This window comes from Hyla sarda, unplaced genomic scaffold, assembly GCF_029499605.1.
Source record: "Hyla sarda isolate aHylSar1 unplaced genomic scaffold, aHylSar1.hap1 scaffold_1572, whole genome shotgun sequence".
In the NCBI taxonomy this organism is placed as follows: Eukaryota; Metazoa; Chordata; class Amphibia; order Anura; family Hylidae; genus Hyla; species Hyla sarda.
The window spans coordinates 40,641-63,472 of NW_026608209.1; the positions used below are offsets into that span (position 1 = coordinate 40,641).

Below are 22,832 nucleotides of genomic sequence, written 5' to 3' on the forward strand. Positions count from 1 at the left end.
GATTGCATTTAAAAAGGCCCCGTGGGAGTGCAATGGGCCCCTGTCTTGCTGCTTAGCAATAATGGTATGGGTTTAGGTTCTGCTGTGTGTACTGGTGGTTGACTGCCCCCCAGCCCAGAGTGTGCATGGAAAATTGTCTGGCAGCCTCCCTGACAGCAAGCAGTGATAGTGCCCATGAAGGGGACCTTGTTGGGCCCGCCCCTTTCACGGTTATCGCTTCTCGGCCTTTTGGCTAAGATCAAGTGTAGTATCTGTTCTTATCAGTTTAATATCTGATACGTCCCCTATCTGGGGACCATATATTAAATGGATTTTTGAGAACGGGGGCCGATTTCGAAGCTTGCTTCCGTCGCCCTATGCATTGACCCGATATGGCAGTATCTTCGGGTACAGTGCACCACCCCCTTACAGGGTTAAAAAGAAAGATTCCTACTTTCATTGCTACCTGCTTGCTGGCTAGCCAGCTAGCCAGCCCTGTGGGCCTTGCTGCTGCTGCAGCCAATAAACAAAAGGTGGTGCTGCTGCTGCTTCTGCTGCTTCTGCTGCTTCTGCTTCTGCTTGTGTCTGGCCCCTGTTGGAGCGTCCAGGCACAGGACTTCTGCTGCTGCTGACTAAATGGCCTCCTTAATTGGATCATTTGAGTAGCCAGCACACCTGTGCAGGTAGGGCATGACATGATAGGCAGCTGCCTTGATAGCGGGTGGGTGCTGAATGTTCCTAATTGACAAAATAAGATTAATGCTTATGAAGAAATATAAAATCTCATCCCTTCCCCAATATCGCGCCACACCCCTACCCCTTAATTCCCTGGTTGAACGTGATGGACATATGTCTTTTTTCGACCGTACTAACTATGTAACTATGTAACATAACATGGGGGGGGGGGGGTCTCCTGGCTGTTCACACAGGTGTGTCATTGCTGTACATTGACCATGCATTGCTTCTGTGGTATTGCAAAGGCAAAGACAAATGCTTCCAGCCATCCATTGCACTAATGGATTGGTCATCAGCTGGCTGTCTATGTCCCGCATCAATATAGACCAAAGTACAGAGGGTTAGGCTATGCTATTGTGCACCTACCTGATGCATCAGAAGGTGCGAGGCCCTTGCTAAATTCTGTGCACAGACTTTGAGATCTATGCTTTAGACTGTATCTAAACCTGCTCCAACATGGACTGACATTCTGGCCTACTTTCAGCCGATGCGACTTGTCTGTCGCTGAACAGTCGCTTTTTATGTATTCAGCACCTATGTATAATGTTGTAAAAATGCTCTAGAAGCTAAAGTCGCAGAAATGTCACACATATTTGGCCTGCAACTTTCTGTGCGACAAATTCAGACAGGAAAAATCAGTATAAATCCTTAGAAAATTATCCCCCAGTGTCTCCATCTGCTGGCGGTATTGAATAAGCATTGCTGCACTGATGGGGTATGCATTAGACGAAAAAAAAGAAGAAAAAGAAGAATAATACGCCCAGAAAAGAGGCGAAAAGGAGAAAAACGTAAAAAAACGTGAAAAAAAAGTAAGAGGAAGAGAAGGGAAAAAAAGGTGGAAATGGGTTTAAAAGTGATTTCGGCGGAGAAATATATATATATATATATATATATATATATATATATATATATATGCGCACACACACACATAGATATAAACGTATTCTCCGTTGAGATATTGCAGCCGCTGCTGTGTCCAGGCCCAGGAGCCTTAGCACTGTGCTGTGATGTCACTCAATACCACTGACATCACTAGGTGTAAACAACATCTCTCCTTTGCTGTGTATGTGACTATGGAGCTGTTTGGTGATGTCGTCTATTACGGCCTTCATAGAAGCAACAGGAGATTGTTGCATCCATCTTGAACCCTCAGAACTACAGTGCTATGATGTCACTCACTTCCACAGGCCTTGCAGAGTGTAAACAACAACAACCCAGCTTTGTTGTGTATGTAACCAAAGGGATTTGTGATGTCACCTAGAACCTTCACAGCAGCGACAGCTTTATGAGGAGCATCAGCACTGCTCTGCCTGAGCAGAACCATCACCGCCATAGGTTGTCAAATAACCCGGATTTAACCCACACAGGTAAGTCCAATGGGGTGCAGGCATGTCCTCTATGCTTACAGCTTCCCGTGGGTGTTGGTTTGATACCGTTTGGGGACAGCCAAGGAGGCATCTGCAGGCAACAAAGGTAGGTGTGTGCTTGTGTGTGTGTTTCCTATGCAGATCCTAAGCCCAGTGTCACATGCAAGTAGGAGGAGTAAGAAGGGTTCCTGGCAAATCCGGGTTATGGATTGCATTTAAAAAGGCCCCGTGGGAGTGCAATGGGCCCCTGTCTTGCTGCTTAGCAATAATGGTATGGGTTTAGGTTCTGCTGTGTGTACTGGTGGTTGACTGCCCCCCAGCCCAGAGTGTGCATGGAAAATTGTCTGGCAGCCTCCCTGACAGCAAGCAGTGATAGTGCCCATGAAGGGGACCTTGTTGGGCCCGCCCCTTTCACGGTTATCGCTTCTCGGCCTTTTGGCTAAGATCAAGTGTAGTATCTGTTCTTATCAGTTTAATATCTGATACGTCCCCTATCTGGGGACCATATATTAAATGGATTTTTGAGAACGGGGGCCGATTTCGAAGCTTGCTTCCGTCGCCCTATGCATTGACCCGATATGGCAGTATCTTCGGGTACAGTGCACCACCCCCTTACAGGGTTAAAAAGAAAGATTCCTACTTTCATTGCTACCTGCTTGCTGGCTAGCCAGCTAGCCAGCCCTGTGGGCCTTGCTGCTGCTGCAGCCAATAAACAAAAGGTGGTGCTGCTGCTGCTTCTGCTGCTTCTGCTTCTGCTTGTGTCTGGCCCCTGTTGGAGCGTCCAGGCACAGGACTTCTGCTGCTGCTGACTAAATGGCCTCCTTAATTGGATCATTTGAGTAGCCAGCACACCTGTGCAGGTAGGGCATGACATGATAGGCAGCTGCCTTGATAGCGGGTGGGTGCTGAATGTTCCTAATTGACAAAATAAGATTAATGCTTATGAAGAAATATAAAATCTCATCCCTTCCCCAATATCGCGCCACACCCCTACCCCTTAATTCCCTGGTTGAACGTGATGGACATATGTCTTTTTTCGACCGTACTAACTATGTAACTATGTAACATAACATGGGGGGGGGGGGGGTCTCCTGGCTGTTCACACAGGTGTGTCATTGCTGTACATTGACCATGCATTGCTTCTGTGGTATTGCAAAGGCAAAGACAAATGCTTCCAGCCATCCATTGCACTAATGGATTGGTCATCAGCTGGCTGTCTATGTCCCGCATCAATATAGACCAAAGTACAGAGGGTTAGGCTATGCTATTGTGCACCTACCTGATGCATCAGAAGGTGCGAGGCCCTTGCTAAATTCTGTGCACAGACTTTGAGATCTATGCTTTAGACTGTATCTAAACCTGCTCCAACATGGACTGACATTCTGGCCTACTTTCAGCCGATGCGACTTGTCTGTCGCTGAACAGTCGCTTTTTATGTATTCAGCACCTATGTATAATGTTGTAAAAATGCTCTAGAAGCTAAAGTCGCAGAAATGTCACACATATTTGGCCTGCAACTTTCTGTGCGACAAATTCAGACAGGAAAAATCAGTATAAATCCTTAGAAAATTATCCCCCAGTGTCTCCATCTGCTGGCGGTATTGAATAAGCATTGCTGCACTGATGGGGTATGCATTAGACGAAAAAAAAGAAGAAAAAGAAGAATAATACGCCCAGAAAAGAGGCGAAAAGGAGAAAAACGTAAAAAAACGTGAAAAAAAAGTAAGAGGAAGAGAAGGGAAAAAAAGGTGGAAATGGGTTTAAAAGTGATTTCGGCGGAGATATATATATATATATATATATATATATATATATATATATATATATGCGCACACACACACATAGATATAAACGTATTCTCCGTTGAGATATTGCAGCCGCTGCTGTGTCCAGGCCCAGGAGCCTTAGCACTGTGCTGTGATGTCACTCAATACCACTGACATCACTAGGTGTAAACAACATCTCTCCTTTGCTGTGTATGTGACTATGGAGCTGTTTGGTGATGTCGTCTATTACGGCCTTCATAGAAGCAACAGGAGATTGTTGCATCCATCTTGAACCCTCAGAACTACAGTGCTATGATGTCACTCACTTCCACAGGCCTTGCAGAGTGTAAACAACAACAACCCAGCTTTGTTGTGTATGTAACCAAAGGGATTTGTGATGTCACCTAGAACCTTCACAGCAGCGACAGCTTTATGAGGAGCATCAGCACTGCTCTGCCTGAGCAGAACCATCACCGCCATAGGTTGTCAAATAACCCGGATTTAACCCACACAGGTAAGTCCAATGGGGTGCAGGCATGTCCTCTATGCTTACAGCTTCCCGTGGGTGTTGGTTTGATACCGTTTGGGGACAGCCAAGGAGGCATCTGCAGGCAACAAAGGTAGGTGTGTGCTTGTGTGTGTGTTTCCTATGCAGATCCTAAGCCCAGTGTCACATGCAAGTAGGAGGAGTAAGAAGGGTTCCTGGCAAATCCGGGTTATGGATTGCATTTAAAAAGGCCCCGTGGGAGTGCAATGGGCCCCTGTCTTGCTGCTTAGCAATAATGGTATGGGTTTAGGTTCTGCTGTGTGTACTGGTGGTTGACTGCCCCCCAGCCCAGAGTGTGCATGGAAAATTGTCTGGCAGCCTCCCTGACAGCAAGCAGTGATAGTGCCCATGAAGGGGACCTTGTTGGGCCCGCCCCTTTCACGGTTATCGCTTCTCGGCCTTTTGGCTAAGATCAAGTGTAGTATCTGTTCTTATCAGTTTAATATCTGATACGTCCCCTATCTGGGGACCATATATTAAATGGATTTTTGAGAACGGGGGCCGATTTCGAAGCTTGCTTCCGTCGCCCTATGCATTGACCCGATATGGCAGTATCTTCGGGTACAGTGCACCACCCCCTTACAGGGTTAAAAAGAAAGATTCCTACTTTCATTGCTACCTGCTTGCTGGCTAGCCAGCTAGCCAGCCCTGTGGGCCTTGCTGCTGCTGCAGCCAATAAACAAAAGGTGGTGCTGCTGCTGCTTCTGCTGCTTCTGCTTCTGCTTGTGTCTGGCCCCTGTTGGAGCGTCCAGGCACAGGACTTCTGCTGCTGCTGACTAAATGGCCTCCTTAATTGGATCATTTGAGTAGCCAGCACACCTGTGCAGGTAGGGCATGACATGATAGGCAGCTGCCTTGATAGCGGGTGGGTGCTGAATGTTCCTAATTGACAAAATAAGATTAATGCTTATGAAGAAATATAAAATCTCATCCCTTCCCCAATATCGCGCCACACCCCTACCCCTTAATTCCCTGGTTGAACGTGATGGACATATGTCTTTTTTCGACCGTACTAACTATGTAACTATGTAACATAACATGGGGGGGGGGGGGGTCTCCTGGCTGTTCACACAGGTGTGTCATTGCTGTACATTGACCATGCATTGCTTCTGTGGTATTGCAAAGGCAAAGACAAATGCTTCCAGCCATCCATTGCACTAATGGATTGGTCATCAGCTGGCTGTCTATGTCCCGCATCAATATAGACCAAAGTACAGAGGGTTAGGCTATGCTATTGTGCACCTACCTGATGCATCAGAAGGTGCGAGGCCCTTGCTAAATTCTGTGCACAGACTTTGAGATCTATGCTTTAGACTGTATCTAAACCTGCTCCAACATGGACTGACATTCTGGCCTACTTTCAGCCGATGCGACTTGTCTGTCGCTGAACAGTCGCTTTTTATGTATTCAGCACCTATGTATAATGTTGTAAAAATGCTCTAGAAGCTAAAGTCGCAGAAATGTCACACATATTTGGCCTGCAACTTTCTGTGCGACAAATTCAGACAGGAAAAATCAGTATAAATCCTTAGAAAATTATCCCCCAGTGTCTCCATCTGCTGGCGGTATTGAATAAGCATTGCTGCACTGATGGGGTATGCATTAGACGAAAAAAAAGAAGAAAAAGAAGAATAATACGCCCAGAAAAGAGGCGAAAAGGAGAAAAACGTAAAAAAACGTGAAAAAAAAGTAAGAGGAAGAGAAGGGAAAAAAAGGTGGAAATGGGTTTAAAAGTGATTTCGGCGGAGAAATATATATATATATATATATATATATATATATATATATATATATATGCGCACACACACACATAGATATAAACGTATTCTCCGTTGAGATATTGCAGCCGCTGCTGTGTCCAGGCCCAGGAGCCTTAGCACTGTGCTGTGATGTCACTCAATACCACTGACATCACTAGGTGTAAACAACATCTCTCCTTTGCTGTGTATGTGACTATGGAGCTGTTTGGTGATGTCGTCTATTACGGCCTTCATAGAAGCAACAGGAGATTGTTGCATCCATCTTGAACCCTCAGAACTACAGTGCTATGATGTCACTCACTTCCACAGGCCTTGCAGAGTGTAAACAACAACAACCCAGCTTTGTTGTGTATGTAACCAAAGGGATTTGTGATGTCACCTAGAACCTTCACAGCAGCGACAGCTTTATGAGGAGCATCAGCACTGCTCTGCCTGAGCAGAACCATCACCGCCATAGGTTGTCAAATAACCCGGATTTAACCCACACAGGTAAGTCCAATGGGGTGCAGGCATGTCCTCTATGCTTACAGCTTCCCGTGGGTGTTGGTTTGATACCGTTTGGGGACAGCCAAGGAGGCATCTGCAGGCAACAAAGGTAGGTGTGTGCTTGTGTGTGTGTTTCCTATGCAGATCCTAAGCCCAGTGTCACATGCAAGTAGGAGGAGTAAGAAGGGTTCCTGGCAAATCCGGGTTATGGATTGCATTTAAAAAGGCCCCGTGGGAGTGCAATGGGCCCCTGTCTTGCTGCTTAGCAATAATGGTATGGGTTTAGGTTCTGCTGTGTGTACTGGTGGTTGACTGCCCCCCAGCCCAGAGTGTGCATGGAAAATTGTCTGGCAGCCTCCCTGACAGCAAGCAGTGATAGTGCCCATGAAGGGGACCTTGTTGGGCCCGCCCCTTTCACGGTTATCGCTTCTCGGCCTTTTGGCTAAGATCAAGTGTAGTATCTGTTCTTATCAGTTTAATATCTGATACGTCCCCTATCTGGGGACCATATATTAAATGGATTTTTGAGAACGGGGGCCGATTTCGAAGCTTGCTTCCGTCGCCCTATGCATTGACCCGATATGGCAGTATCTTCGGGTACAGTGCACCACCCCCTTACAGGGTTAAAAAGAAAGATTCCTACTTTCATTGCTACCTGCTTGCTGGCTAGCCAGCTAGCCAGCCCTGTGGGCCTTGCTGCTGCTGCAGCCAATAAACAAAAGGTGGTGCTGCTGCTGCTTCTGCTGCTTCTGCTTCTGCTTGTGTCTGGCCCCTGTTGGAGCGTCCAGGCACAGGACTTCTGCTGCTGCTGACTAAATGGCCTCCTTAATTGGATCATTTGAGTAGCCAGCACACCTGTGCAGGTAGGGCATGACATGATAGGCAGCTGCCTTGATAGCGGGTGGGTGCTGAATGTTCCTAATTGACAAAATAAGATTAATGCTTATGAAGAAATATAAAATCTCATCCCTTCCCCAATATCGCGCCACACCCCCTACCCCTTAATTCCCTGGTTGAACGTGATGGACATATGTCTTTTTTCGACCGTACTAACTATGTAACTATGTAACATAACATGGGGGGGGGGGGGGGTCTCCTGGCTGTTCACACAGGTGTGTCATTGCTGTACATTGACCATGCATTGCTTCTGTGGTATTGCAAAGGCAAAGACAAATGCTTCCAGCCATCCATTGCACTAATGGATTGGTCATCAGCTGGCTGTCTATGTCCCGCATCAATATAGACCAAAGTACAGAGGGTTAGGCTATGCTATTGTGCACCTACCTGATGCATCAGAAGGTGCGAGGCCCTTGCTAAATTCTGTGCACAGACTTTGAGATCTATGCTTTAGACTGTATCTAAACCTGCTCCAACATGGACTGACATTCTGGCCTACTTTCAGCCGATGCGACTTGTCTGTCGCTGAACAGTCGCTTTTTATGTATTCAGCACCTATGTATAATGTTGTAAAAATGCTCTAGAAGCTAAAGTCGCAGAAATGTCACACATATTTGGCCTGCAACTTTCTGTGCGACAAATTCAGACAGGAAAAATCAGTATAAATCCTTAGAAAATTATCCCCCAGTGTCTCCATCTGCTGGCGGTATTGAATAAGCATTGCTGCACTGATGGGGTATGCATTAGACGAAAAAAAAGAAGAAAAAGAAGAATAATACGCCCAGAAAAGAGGCGAAAAGGAGAAAAACGTAAAAAAACGTGAAAAAAAAGTAAGAGGAAGAGAAGGGAAAAAAAGGTGGAAATGGGTTTAAAAGTGATTTCGGCGGAGAAATATATATATATATATATATATATATATATATATATATATATATGCGCACACACACACATAGATATAAACGTATTCTCCGTTGAGATATTGCAGCCGCTGCTGTGTCCAGGCCCAGGAGCCTTAGCACTGTGCTGTGATGTCACTCAATACCACTGACATCACTAGGTGTAAACAACATCTCTCCTTTGCTGTGTATGTGACTATGGAGCTGTTTGGTGATGTCGTCTATTACGGCCTTCATAGAAGCAACAGGAGATTGTTGCATCCATCTTGAACCCTCAGAACTACAGTGCTATGATGTCACTCACTTCCACAGGCCTTGCAGAGTGTAAACAACAACAACCCAGCTTTGTTGTGTATGTAACCAAAGGGATTTGTGATGTCACCTAGAACCTTCACAGCAGCGACAGCTTTATGAGGAGCATCAGCACTGCTCTGCCTGAGCAGAACCATCACCGCCATAGGTTGTCAAATAACCCGGATTTAACCCACACAGGTAAGTCCAATGGGGTGCAGGCATGTCCTCTATGCTTACAGCTTCCCGTGGGTGTTGGTTTGATACCGTTTGGGGACAGCCAAGGAGGCATCTGCAGGCAACAAAGGTAGGTGTGTGCTTGTGTGTGTGTTTCCTATGCAGATCCTAAGCCCAGTGTCACATGCAAGTAGGAGGAGTAAGAAGGGTTCCTGGCAAATCCGGGTTATGGATTGCATTTAAAAAGGCCCCGTGGGAGTGCAATGGGCCCCTGTCTTGCTGCTTAGCAATAATGGTATGGGTTTAGGTTCTGCTGTGTGTACTGGTGGTTGACTGCCCCCCAGCCCAGAGTGTGCATGGAAAATTGTCTGGCAGCCTCCCTGACAGCAAGCAGTGATAGTGCCCATGAAGGGGACCTTGTTGGGCCCGCCCCTTTCACGGTTATCGCTTCTCGGCCTTTTGGCTAAGATCAAGTGTAGTATCTGTTCTTATCAGTTTAATATCTGATACGTCCCCTATCTGGGGACCATATATTAAATGGATTTTTGAGAACGGGGGCCGATTTCGAAGCTTGCTTCCGTCGCCCTATGCATTGACCCGATATGGCAGTATCTTCGGGTACAGTGCACCACCCCCTTACAGGGTTAAAAAGAAAGATTCCTACTTTCATTGCTACCTGCTTGCTGGCTAGCCAGCTAGCCAGCCCTGTGGGCCTTGCTGCTGCTGCAGCCAATAAACAAAAGGTGGTGCTGCTGCTGCTTCTGCTGCTTCTGCTTCTGCTTGTGTCTGGCCCCTGTTGGAGCGTCCAGGCACAGGACTTCTGCTGCTGCTGACTAAATGGCCTCCTTAATTGGATCATTTGAGTAGCCAGCACACCTGTGCAGGTAGGGCATGACATGATAGGCAGCTGCCTTGATAGCGGGTGGGTGCTGAATGTTCCTAATTGACAAAATAAGATTAATGCTTATGAAGAAATATAAAATCTCATCCCTTCCCCAATATCGCGCCACACCCCTACCCCTTAATTCCCTGGTTGAACGTGATGGACATATGTCTTTTTTCGACCGTACTAACTATGTAACTATGTAACATAACATGGGGGGGGGGGGGGGGGGGTCTCCTGGCTGTTCACACAGGTGTGTCATTGCTGTACATTGACCATGCATTGCTTCTGTGGTATTGCAAAGGCAAAGACAAATGCTTCCAGCCATCCATTGCACTAATGGATTGGTCATCAGCTGGCTGTCTATGTCCCGCATCAATATAGACCAAAGTACAGAGGGTTAGGCTATGTTATTGTGCACCTACCTGATGCATCAGAAGGTGCGAGGCCCTTGCTAAATTCTGTGCACAGACTTTGAGATCTATGCTTTAGACTGTATCTAAACCTGCTCCAACATGGACTGACATTCTGGCCTACTTTCAGCCGATGCGACTTGTCTGTCGCTGAACAGTCGCTTTTTATGTATTCAGCACCTATGTATAATGTTGTAAAAATGCTCTAGAAGCTAAAGTCGCAGAAATGTCACACATATTTGGCCTGCAACTTTCTGTGCGACAAATTCAGACAGGAAAAATCTGTATAAATCCTTAGAAAATTATCCCCCAGTGTCTCCATCTGCTGGCGGTATTGAATAAGCATTGCTGCACTGATGGGGTATGCATTAGACGAAAAAAAAGAAGAAAAAGAAGAATAATACGCCCAGAAAAGAGGCGAAAAGGAGAAAAACGTAAAAAAACGTGAAAAAAAAGTAAGAGGAAGAGAAGGGAAAAAAAGGTGGAAATGGGTTTAAAAGTGATTTCGGCGGAGAAATATATATATATATATATATATATATATATATATATATATATATATGCGCACACACACACATAGATATAAACGTATTCTCCGTTGAGATATTGCAGCCGCTGCTGTGTCCAGGCCCAGGAGCCTTAGCACTGTGCTGTGATGTCACTCAATACCACTGACATCACTAGGTGTAAACAACATCTCTCCTTTGCTGTGTATGTGACTATGGAGCTGTTTGGTGATGTCGTCTATTACGGCCTTCATAGAAGCAACAGGAGATTGTTGCATCCATCTTGAACCCTCAGAACTACAGTGCTATGATGTCACTCACTTCCACAGGCCTTGCAGAGTGTAAACAACAACAACCCAGCTTTGTTGTGTATGTAACCAAAGGGATTTGTGATGTCACCTAGAACCTTCACAGCAGCGACAGCTTTATGAGGAGCATCAGCACTGCTCTGCCTGAGCAGAACCATCACCGCCATAGGTTGTCAAATAACCCGGATTTAACCCACACAGGTAAGTCCAATGGGGTGCAGGCATGTCCTCTATGCTTACAGCTTCCCGTGGGTGTTGGTTTGATACCGTTTGGGGACAGCCAAGGAGGCATCTGCAGGCAACAAAGGTAGGTGTGTGCTTGTGTGTGTGTTTCCTATGCAGATCCTAAGCCCAGTGTCACATGCAAGTAGGAGGAGTAAGAAGGGTTCCTGGCAAATCCGGGTTATGGATTGCATTTAAAAAGGCCCCGTGGGAGTGCAATGGGCCCCTGTCTTGCTGCTTAGCAATAATGGTATGGGTTTAGGTTCTGCTGTGTGTACTGGTGGTTGACTGCCCCCCAGCCCAGAGTGTGCATGGAAAATTGTCTGGCAGCCTCCCTGACAGCAAGCAGTGATAGTGCCCATGAAGGGGACCTTGTTGGGCCCGCCCCTTTCACGGTTATCGCTTCTCGGCCTTTTGGCTAAGATCAAGTGTAGTATCTGTTCTTATCAGTTTAATATCTGATACGTCCCCTATCTGGGGACCATATATTAAATGGATTTTTGAGAACGGGGGCCGATTTCGAAGCTTGCTTCCGTCGCCCTATGCATTGACCCGATATGGCAGTATCTTCGGGTACAGTGCACCACCCCCTTACAGGGTTAAAAAGAAAGATTCCTACTTTCATTGCTACCTGCTTGCTGGCTAGCCAGCTAGCCAGCCCTGTGGGCCTTGCTGCTGCTGCAGCCAATAAACAAAAGGTGGTGCTGCTGCTGCTTCTGCTGCTTCTGCTTCTGCTTGTGTCTGGCCCCTGTTGGAGCGTCCAGGCACAGGACTTCTGCTGCTGCTGACTAAATGGCCTCCTTAATTGGATCATTTGAGTAGCCAGCACACCTGTGCAGGTAGGGCATGACATGATAGGCAGCTGCCTTGATAGCGGGTGGGTGCTGAATGTTCCTAATTGACAAAATAAGATTAATGCTTATGAAGAAATATAAAATCTCATCCCTTCCCCAATATCGCGCCACACCCCTACCCCTTAATTCCCTGGTTGAACGTGATGGACATATGTCTTTTTTCGACCGTACTAACTATGTAACTATGTAACATAACATGGGGGGGGGGGGTCTCCTGGCTGTTCACACAGGTGTGTCATTGCTGTACATTGACCATGCATTGCTTCTGTGGTATTGCAAAGGCAAAGACAAATGCTTCCAGCCATCCATTGCACTAATGGATTGGTCATCAGCTGGCTGTCTATGTCCCGCATCAATATAGACCAAAGTACAGAGGGTTAGGCTATGCTATTGTGCACCTACCTGATGCATCAGAAGGTGCGAGGCCCTTGCTAAATTCTGTGCACAGACTTTGAGATCTATGCTTTAGACTGTATCTAAACCTGCTCCAACATGGACTGACATTCTGGCCTACTTTCAGCCGATGCGACTTGTCTGTCGCTGAACAGTCGCTTTTTATGTATTCAGCACCTATGTATAATGTTGTAAAAATGCTCTAGAAGCTAAAGTCGCAGAAATGTCACACATATTTGGCCTGCAACTTTCTGTGCGACAAATTCAGACAGGAAAAATCAGTATAAATCCTTAGAAAATTATCCCCCAGTGTCTCCATCTGCTGGCGGTATTGAATAAGCATTGCTGCACTGATGGGGTATGCATTAGACGAAAAAAAAGAAGAAAAAGAAGAATAATACGCCCAGAAAAGAGGCGAAAAGGAGAAAAACGTAAAAAAACGTGAAAAAAAAGTAAGAGGAAGAGAAGGGAAAAAAAGGTGGAAATGGGTTTAAAAGTGATTTCGGCGGAGAAATATATATATATATATATATATATATATATATATATATATATATGCGCACACACACACATAGATATAAACGTATTCTCCGTTGAGATATTGCAGCCGCTGCTGTGTCCAGGCCCAGGAGCCTTAGCACTGTGCTGTGATGTCACTCAATACCACTGACATCACTAGGTGTAAACAACATCTCTCCTTTGCTGTGTATGTGACTATGGAGCTGTTTGGTGATGTTGTCTATTACGGCCTTCATAGAAGCAACAGGAGATTGTTGCATCCATCTTGAACCCTCAGAACTACAGTGCTATGATGTCACTCACTTCCACAGGCCTTGCAGAGTGTAAACAACAACAACCCAGCTTTGTTGTGTATGTAACCAAAGGGATTTGTGATGTCACCTAGAACCTTCACAGCAGCGACAGCTTTATGAGGAGCATCAGCACTGCTCTGCCTGAGCAGAACCATCACCGCCATAGGTTGTCAAATAACCCGGATTTAACCCACACAGGTAAGTCCAATGGGGTGCAGGCATGTCCTCTATGCTTACAGCTTCCCGTGGGTGTTGGTTTGATACCGTTTGGGGACAGCCAAGGAGGCATCTGCAGGCAACAAAGGTAGGTGTGTGCTTGTGTGTGTGTTTCCTATGCAGATCCTAAGCCCAGTGTCACATGCAAGTAGGAGGAGTAAGAAGGGTTCCTGGCAAATCCGGGTTATGGATTGCATTTAAAAAGGCCCCGTGGGAGTGCAATGGGCCCCTGTCTTGCTGCTTAGCAATAATGGTATGGGTTTAGGTTCTGCTGTGTGTACTGGTGGTTGACTGCCCCCCAGCCCAGAGTGTGCATGGAAAATTGTCTGGCAGCCTCCCTGACAGCAAGCAGTGATAGTGCCCATGAAGGGGACCTTGTTGGGCCCGCCCCTTTCACGGTTATCGCTTCTCGGCCTTTTGGCTAAGATCAAGTGTAGTATCTGTTCTTATCAGTTTAATATCTGATACGTCCCCTATCTGGGGACCATATATTAAATGGATTTTTGAGAACGGGGGCCGATTTCGAAGCTTGCTTCCGTCGCCCTATGCATTGACCCGATATGGCAGTATCTTCGGGTACAGTGCACCACCCCCTTACAGGGTTAAAAAGAAAGATTCCTACTTTCATTGCTACCTGCTTGCTGGCTAGCCAGCTAGCCAGCCCTGTGGGCCTTGCTGCTGCTGCAGCCAATAAACAAAAGGTGGTGCTGCTGCTGCTTCTGCTGCTTCTGCTTCTGCTTGTGTCTGGCCCCTGTTGGAGCGTCCAGGCACAGGACTTCTGCTGCTGCTGACTAAATGGCCTCCTTAATTGGATCATTTGAGTAGCCAGCACACCTGTGCAGGTAGGGCATGACATGATAGGCAGCTGCCTTGATAGCGGGTGGGTGCTGAATGTTCCTAATTGACAAAATAAGATTAATGCTTATGAAGAAATATAAAATCTCATCCCTTCCCCAATATCGCGCCACACCCCTACCCCTTAATTCCCTGGTTGAACGTGATGGACATATGTCTTTTTTCGACCGTACTAACTATGTAACTATGTAACATAACATGGGGGGGGGGGGGTCTCCTGGCTGTTCACACAGGTGTGTCATTGCTGTACATTGACCATGCATTGCTTCTGTGGTATTGCAAAGGCAAAGACAAATGCTTCCAGCCATCCATTGCACTAATGGATTGGTCATCAGCTGGCTGTCTATGTCCCGCATCAATATAGACCAAAGTACAGAGGGTTAGGCTATGCTATTGTGCACCTACCTGATGCATCAGAAGGTGCGAGGCCCTTGCTAAATTCTGTGCACAGACTTTGAGATCTATGCTTTAGACTGTATCTAAACCTGCTCCAACATGGACTGACATTCTGGCCTACTTTCAGCCGATGCGACTTGTCTGTCGCTGAACAGTCGCTTTTTATGTATTCAGCACCTATGTATAATGTTGTAAAAATGCTCTAGAAGCTAAAGTCGCAGAAATGTCACACATATTTGGCCTGCAACTTTCTGTGCGACAAATTCAGACAGGAAAAATCAGTATAAATCCTTAGAAAATTATCCCCCAGTGTCTCCATCTGCTGGCGGTATTGAATAAGCATTGCTGCACTGATGGGGTATGCATTAGACGAAAAAAAAGAAGAAAAAGAAGAATAATACGCCCAGAAAAGAGGCGAAAAGGAGAAAAACGTAAAAAAACGTGAAAAAAAAGTAAGAGGAAGAGAAGGGAAAAAAAGGTGGAAATGGGTTTAAAAGTGATTTCGGCGGAGAAATATATATATATATCTATATATATATATATATATATATATATATATATATATGCGCACACACACACATAGATATAAACGTATTCTCCGTTGAGATATTGCAGCCGCTGCTGTGTCCAGGCCCAGGAGCCTTAGCACTGTGCTGTGATGTCACTCAATACCACTGACATCACTAGGTGTAAACAACATCTCTCCTTTGCTGTGTATGTGACTATGGAGCTGTTTGGTGATGTCGTCTATTACGGCCTTCATAGAAGCAACAGGAGATTGTTGCATCCATCTTGAACCCTCAGAACTACAGTGCTATGATGTCACTCACTTCCACAGGCCTTGCAGAGTGTAAACAACAACAACCCAGCTTTGTTGTGTATGTAACCAAAGGGATTTGTGATGTCACCTAGAACCTTCACAGCAGCGACAGCTTTATGAGGAGCATCAGCACTGCTCTGCCTGAGCAGAACCATCACCGCCATAGGTTGTCAAATAACCCGGATTTAACCCACACAGGTAAGTCCAATGGGGTGCAGGCATGTCCTCTATGCTTACAGCTTCCCGTGGGTGTTGGTTTGATACCGTTTGGGGACAGCCAAGGAGGCATCTGCAGGCAACAAAGGTAGGTGTGTGCTTGTGTGTGTGTTTCCTATGCAGATCCTAAGCCCAGTGTCACATGCAAGTAGGAGGAGTAAGAAGGGTTCCTGGCAAATCCGGGTTATGGATTGCATTTAAAAAGGCCCCGTGGGAGTGCAATGGGCCCCTGTCTTGCTGCTTAGCAATAATGGTATGGGTTTAGGTTCTGCTGTGTGTACTGGTGGTTGACTGCCCCCCAGCCCAGAGTGTGCATGGAAAATTGTCTGGCAGCCTCCCTGACAGCAAGCAGTGATAGTGCCCATGAAGGGGACCTTGTTGGGCCCGCCCCTTTCACGGTTATCGCTTCTCGGCCTTTTGGCTAAGATCAAGTGTAGTATCTGTTCTTATCAGTTTAATATCTGATACGTCCCCTATCTGGGGACCATATATTAAATGGATTTTTGAGAACGGGGGCCGATTTCGAAGCTTGCTTCCGTCGCCCTATGCATTGACCCGATATGGCAGTATCTTCGGGTACAGTGCACCACCCCCTTACAGGGTTAAAAAGAAAGATTCCTACTTTCATTGCTACCTGCTTGCTGGCTAGCCAGCTAGCCAGCCCTGTGGGCCTTGCTGCTGCTGCAGCCAATAAACAAAAGGTGGTGCTGCTGCTGCTTCTGCTGCTTCTGCTTCTGCTTGTGTCTGGCCCCTGTTGGAGCGTCCAGGCACAGGACTTCTGCTGCTGCTGACTAAATGGCCTCCTTAATTGGATCATTTGAGTAGCCAGCACACCTGTGCAGGTAGGGCATGACATGATAGGCAGCTGCCTTGATAGCGGGTGGGTGCTGAATGTTCCTAATTGACAAAATAAGATTAATGCTTATGAAGAAATATAAAATCTCATCCCTTCCCCAATATCGCGCCACACCCCTACCCCTTAATTCCCTGGTTGAACGTGATGGACATATGTCTTTTTTCGACCGTACTAACTATGTAACTATGTAACATAACATGGGGGGGGGGGGGTCTCCTGGCTGTTCACACAGGTGTGTCATTGCTGTACATTGACCATGCATTGCTTCTGTGGTATTGCAAAGGCAAAGACAAATGCTTCCAGCCATCCATTGCACTAATGGATTGGTCATCAGCTGGCTGTCTATGTCCCGCATCAATATAGACCAAAGTACAGAGGGTTAGGCTATGTTATTGTGCACCTACCTGATGCATCAGAAGGTGCGAGGCCCTTGCTAAATTCTGTGCACAGACTTTGAGATCTATGCTTTAGACTGTATCTAAACCTGCTCCAACATGGACTGACATTCTGGCCTACTTTCAGCCGATGCGACTTGTCTGTCGCTGAACAGTCGCTTTTTATGTATTCAGCACCTATGTATAATGTTGTAAAAATGCTCTAGAAGCTAAAGTCGCAGAAATGTCACACATATTTGGCCTGCAACTTTCTGTGCGACAAATTCAGACAGGAAAAATCAGTATAAATCCTTAGAAAATTATCCCCCAGTGTCTCCATCTGCTGGCGGTATTGAATAAGCATTGCTGCACTGATGGGGTATGCATTAGACGAAAAAAAAGAAGAAAAAGAAGAATAATACGCCCAGAAAAGAGGCGAAAAGGAGAAAAACGTAAAAAAACGTGAAAAAAAAGTAAGAGGAAGAGAAGGGAAAAAAAGGTGGAAATGGGTTTAAAAGTGATTTCGGCGGAGAAATATATATATATATCTATATATATATATATATATATATATATATGCGCACACACACACATAGATATAAACGTATTCTCCGTTGAGATATTGCAGCCGCTGCTGTGTCCAGGCCCAGGAGCCTTAGCACTGTGCTGTGATGTCACTCAATACCACTGACATCACTAGGTGTAAACAACATCTCTCCTTTGCTGTGTATGTGACTATGGAGCTGTTTGGTGATGTCGTCTATTACGGCCTTCATAGAAGCAACAGGAGATTGTTGCATCCATCTTGAACCCTCAGAACTACAGTGCTATGATGTCACTCACTTCCACAGGCCTTGCAGAGTGTAAACAACAACAACCCAGCTTTGTTGTGTATGTAACCAAAGGGATTTGTGATGTCACCTAGAACCTTCACAGCAGCGACAGCTTTATGAGGAGCATCAGCACTGCTCTGCCTGAGCAGAACCATCACCGCCATAGGTTGTCAAATAACCCGGATTTAACCCACACAGGTAAGTCCAATGGGGTGCAGGCATGTCCTCTATGCTTACAGCTTCCCGTGGGTGTTGGTTTGATACCGTTTGGGGACAGCCAAGGAGGCATCTGCAGGCAACAAAGGTAGGTGTGTGCTTGTGTGTGTGTTTCCTATGCAGATCCTAAGCCCAGTGTCACATGCAAGTAGGAGGAGTAAGAAGGGTTCCTGGCAAATCCGGGTTATGGATTGCATTTAAAAAGGCCCCGTGGGAGTGCAATGGGCCCCTGTCTTGCTGCTTAGCAATAATGGTATGGGTTTAGGTTCTGCTGTGTGTACTGGTGGTTGACTGCCCCCCAGCCCAGAGTGTGCATGGAAAATTGTCTGGCAGCCTCCCTGACAGCAAGCAGTGATAGTGCCCATGAAGGGGACCTTGTTGGGCCCGCCCCTTTCACGGTTATCGCTTCTCGGCCTTTTGGCTAAGATCAAGTGTAGTATCTGTTCTTATCAGTTTAATATCTGATACGTCCCCTATCTGGGGACCATATATTAAATGGATTTTTGAGAACGGGGGCCGATTTCGAAGCTTGCTTCCGTCGCCCTATGCATTGACCCGATATGGCAGTATCTTCGGGTACAGTGCACCACCCCCTTACAGGGTTAAAAAGAAAGATTCCTACTTTCATTGCTACCTGCTTGCTGGCTAGCCAGCTAGCCAGCCCTGTGGGCCTTGCTGCTGCTGCAGCCAATAAACAAAAGGTGGTGCTGCTGCTGCTTCTGCTGCTTCTGCTTCTGCTTGTGTCTGGCCCCTGTTGGAGCGTCCAGGCACAGGACTTCTGCTGCTGCTGACTAAATGGCCTCCTTAATTGGATCATTTGAGTAGCCAGCACACCTGTGCAGGTAGGGCATGACATGATAGGCAGCTGCCTTGATAGCGGGTGGGTGCTGAATGTTCCTAATTGACAAAATAAGATTAATGCTTATGAAGAAATATAAAATCTCATCCCTTCCCCAATATCGCGCCACACCCCTACCCCTTAATTCCCTGGTTGAACGTGATGGACATATGTCTTTTTTCGACCGTACTAACTATGTAACTATGTAACATAACATGGGGGGGGGGGGGGTCTCCTGGCTGTTCACACAGGTGTGTCATTGCTGTACATTGACCATGCATTGCTTCTGTGGTATTGCAAAGGCAAAGACAAATGCTTCCAGCCATCCATTGCACTAATGGATTGGTCATCAGCTGGCTGTCTATGTCCCGCATCAATATAGACCAAAGTACAGAGGGTTAGGCTATGTTATTGTGCACCTACCTGATGCATCAGAAGGTGCGAGGCCCTTGCTAAATTCTGTGCACAGACTTTGAGATCTATGCTTTAGACTGTATCTAAACCTGCTCCAACATGGACTGACATTCTGGCCTACTTTCAGCCGATGCGACTTGTCTGTCGCTGAACAGTCGCTTTTTATGTATTCAGCACCTATGTATAATGTTGTAAAAATGCTCTAGAAGCTAAAGTCGCAGAAATGTCACACATATTTGGCCTGCAACTTTCTGTGCGACAAATTCAGACAGGAAAAATCAGTATAAATCCTTAGAAAATTATCCCCCAGTGTCTCCATCTGCTGGCGGTATTGAATAAGCATTGCTGCACTGATGGGGTATGCATTAGACGAAAAAAAAGAAGAAAAAGAAGAATAATACGCCCAGAAAAGAGGCGAAAAGGAGAAAAACGTAAAAAAACGTGAAAAAAAAGTAAGAGGAAGAGAAGGGAAAAAAAGGTGGAAATGGGTTTAAAAGTGATTTCGGCGGAGAAATATATATATATATATATATATATATATATATATATATATATATATATATGCGCACACACACACATAGATATAAACGTATTCTCCGTTGAGATATTGCAGCCGCTGCTGTGTCCAGGCCCAGGAGCCTTAGCACTGTGCTGTGATGTCACTCAATACCACTGACATCACTAGGTGTAAACAACATCTCTCCTTTGCTGTGTATGTGACTATGGAGCTGTTTGGTGATGTCGTCTATTACGGCCTTCATAGAAGCAACAGGAGATTGTTGCATCCATCTTGAACCCTCAGAACTACAGTGCTATGATGTCACTCACTTCCACAGGCCTTGCAGAGTGTAAACAACAACAACCCAGCTTTGTTGTGTATGTAACCAAAGGGATTTGTGATGTCACCTAGAACCTTCACAGCAGCGACAGCTTTATGAGGAGCATCAGCACTGCTCTGCCTGAGCAGAACCATCACCGCCATAGGTTGTCAAATAACCCGGATTTAACCCACACAGGTAAGTCCAATGGGGTGCAGGCATGTCCTCTATGCTTACAGCTTCCCGTGGGTGTTGGTTTGATACCGTTTGGGGACAGCCAAGGAGGCATCTGCAGGCAACAAAGGTAGGTGTGTGCTTGTGTGTGTGTTTCCTATGCAGATCCTAAGCCCAGTGTCACATGCAAGTAGGAGGAGTAAGAAGGGTTCCTGGCAAATCCGGGTTATGGATTGCATTTAAAAAGGCCCCGTGGGAGTGCAATGGGCCCCTGTCTTGCTGCTTAGCAATAATGGTATGGGTTTAGGTTCTGCTGTGTGTACTGGTGGTTGACTGCCCCCCAGCCCAGAGTGTGCATGGAAAATTGTCTGGCAGCCTCCCTGACAGCAAGCAGTGATAGTGCCCATGAAGGGGACCTTGTTGGGCCCGCCCCTTTCACGGTTATCGCTTCTCGGCCTTTTGGCTAAGATCAAGTGTAGTATCTGTTCTTATCAGTTTAATATCTGATACGTCCCCTATCTGGGGACCATATATTAAATGGATTTTTGAGAACGGGGGCCGATTTCGAAGCTTGCTTCCGTCGCCCTATGCATTGACCCGATATGGCAGTATCTTCGGGTACAGTGCACCACCCCCTTACAGGGTTAAAAAGAAAGATTCCTACTTTCATTGCTACCTGCTTGCTGGCTAGCCAGCTAGCCAGCCCTGTGGGCCTTGCTGCTGCTGCAGCCAATAAACAAAAGGTGGTGCTGCTGCTGCTTCTGCTGCTTCTGCTTCTGCTTGTGTCTGGCCCCTGTTGGAGCGTCCAGGCACAGGACTTCTGCTGCTGCTGACTAAATGGCCTCCTTAATTGGATCATTTGAGTAGCCAGCACACCTGTGCAGGTAGGGCATGACATGATAGGCAGCTGCCTTGATAGCGGGTGGGTGCTGAATGTTCCTAATTGACAAAATAAGATTAATGCTTATGAAGAAATATAAAATCTCATCCCTTCCCCAATATCGCGCCACACCCCTACCCCTTAATTCCCTGGTTGAACGTGATGGACATATGTCTTTTTTCGACCGTACTAACTATGTAACTATGTAACATAACATGGGGGGGGGGGGTCTCCTGGCTGTTCACACAGGTGTGTCATTGCTGTACATTGACCATGCATTGCTTCTGTGGTATTGCAAAGGCAAAGACAAATGCTTCCAGCCATCCATTGCACTAATGGATTGGTCATCAGCTGGCTGTCTATGTCCCGCATCAATATAGACCAAAGTACAGAGGGTTAGGCTATGTTATTGTGCACCTACCTGATGCATCAGAAGGTGCGAGGCCCTTGCTAAATTCTGTGCACAGACTTTGAGATCTATGCTTTAGACTGTATCTAAACCTGCTCCAACATGGACTGACATTCTGGCCTACTTTCAGCCGATGCGACTTGTCTGTCGCTGAACAGTCGCTTTTTATGTATTCAGCACCTATGTATAATGTTGTAAAAATGCTCTAGAAGCTAAAGTCGCAGAAATGTCACACATATTTGGCCTGCCACTTTCTGTGCGACAAATTCAGACAGGAAAAATCAGTATAAATCCTTAGAAAATTATCCCCCAGTGTCTCCATCTGCTGGCGGTATTGAATAAGCATTGCTGCACTGATGGGGTATGCATTAGACGAAAAAAAAGAAGAAAAAGAAGAATAATACGCCCAGAAAAGAGGCGAAAAGGAGAAAAACGTAAAAAAACGTGAAAAAAAAGTAAGAGGAAGAGAAGGGAAAAAAAGGTGGAAATGGGTTTAAAAGTGATTTCGGCGGAGAAATATATATATATATATATATATATATATATATATATATATATATATATGCGCACACACACACATAGATATAAACGTATTCTCCGTTGAGATATTGCAGCCGCTGCTGTGTCCAGGCCCAGGAGCCTTAGCACTGTGCTGTGATGTCACTCAATACCACTGACATCACTAGGTGTAAACAACATCTCTCCTTTGCTGTGTATGTGACTATGGAGCTGTTTGGTGATGTCGTCTATTACGGCCTTCATAGAAGCAACAGGAGATTGTTGCATCCATCTTGAACCCTCAGAACTACAGTGCTATGATGTCACTCACTTCCACAGGCCTTGCAGAGTGTAAACAACAACAACCCAGCTTTGTTGTGTATGTAACCAAAGGGATTTGTGATGTCACCTAGAACCTTCACAGCAGCGACAGCTTTATGAGGAGCATCAGCACTGCTCTGCCTGAGCAGAACCATCACCGCCATAGGTTGTCAAATAACCCGGATTTAACCCACACAGGTAAGTCCAATGGGGTGCAGGCATGTCCTCTATGCTTACAGCTTCCCGTGGGTGTTGGTTTGATACCGTTTGGGGACAGCCAAGGAGGCATCTGCAGGCAACAAAGGTAGGTGTGTGCTTGTGTGTGTGTTTCCTATGCAGATCCTAAGCCCAGTGTCCACATGCAAGTAGGAGGAGTAAGAAGGGTTCCTGGCAAATCCGGGTTATG

General features: G+C 46.1%; 10 non-coding genes across 10 annotated transcripts; all 10 read left to right on the plus strand.

The window, feature by feature from the left end:
* The first annotated feature begins 212 nt into the window (after nucleotides 1-212).
* On the plus strand, nucleotides 213-403 carry LOC130310506 (U2 spliceosomal RNA). The gene has a single exon (XR_008859017.1). It is a non-coding gene; the product is annotated as a U2 spliceosomal RNA (small nuclear RNA).
* A 2,097-nt stretch (nucleotides 404-2,500) lies between these two features.
* Nucleotides 2,501-2,691, plus strand: LOC130310507 (U2 spliceosomal RNA). The gene has a single exon (XR_008859018.1). It is a non-coding gene; the product is annotated as a U2 spliceosomal RNA (small nuclear RNA).
* A 2,089-nt stretch (nucleotides 2,692-4,780) lies between these two features.
* LOC130310508 (U2 spliceosomal RNA) lies at nucleotides 4,781-4,971 on the plus strand. The gene has a single exon (XR_008859019.1). It is a non-coding gene; the product is annotated as a U2 spliceosomal RNA (small nuclear RNA).
* Nucleotides 4,972-7,062: 2,091 nt separating this feature from the next.
* On the plus strand, nucleotides 7,063-7,253 carry LOC130310509 (U2 spliceosomal RNA). Its single transcript, XR_008859021.1, has one exon. It is a non-coding gene; the product is annotated as a U2 spliceosomal RNA (small nuclear RNA).
* A 2,091-nt stretch (nucleotides 7,254-9,344) lies between these two features.
* Nucleotides 9,345-9,535, plus strand: LOC130310510 (U2 spliceosomal RNA). Its single transcript, XR_008859022.1, has one exon. It is a non-coding gene; the product is annotated as a U2 spliceosomal RNA (small nuclear RNA).
* A 2,096-nt stretch (nucleotides 9,536-11,631) lies between these two features.
* On the plus strand, nucleotides 11,632-11,822 carry LOC130310511 (U2 spliceosomal RNA). The gene has a single exon (XR_008859023.1). It is a non-coding gene; the product is annotated as a U2 spliceosomal RNA (small nuclear RNA).
* Nucleotides 11,823-13,909: 2,087 nt separating this feature from the next.
* LOC130310512 (U2 spliceosomal RNA) lies at nucleotides 13,910-14,100 on the plus strand. Its single transcript, XR_008859024.1, has one exon. It is a non-coding gene; the product is annotated as a U2 spliceosomal RNA (small nuclear RNA).
* Nucleotides 14,101-16,196: 2,096 nt separating this feature from the next.
* On the plus strand, nucleotides 16,197-16,387 carry LOC130310513 (U2 spliceosomal RNA). The gene has a single exon (XR_008859025.1). It is a non-coding gene; the product is annotated as a U2 spliceosomal RNA (small nuclear RNA).
* A 2,088-nt stretch (nucleotides 16,388-18,475) lies between these two features.
* LOC130310515 (U2 spliceosomal RNA) lies at nucleotides 18,476-18,666 on the plus strand. The gene has a single exon (XR_008859026.1). It is a non-coding gene; the product is annotated as a U2 spliceosomal RNA (small nuclear RNA).
* A 2,095-nt stretch (nucleotides 18,667-20,761) lies between these two features.
* On the plus strand, nucleotides 20,762-20,952 carry LOC130310517 (U2 spliceosomal RNA). Its single transcript, XR_008859028.1, has one exon. It is a non-coding gene; the product is annotated as a U2 spliceosomal RNA (small nuclear RNA).
* Nucleotides 20,953-22,832: the final 1,880 nt, after the last annotated feature.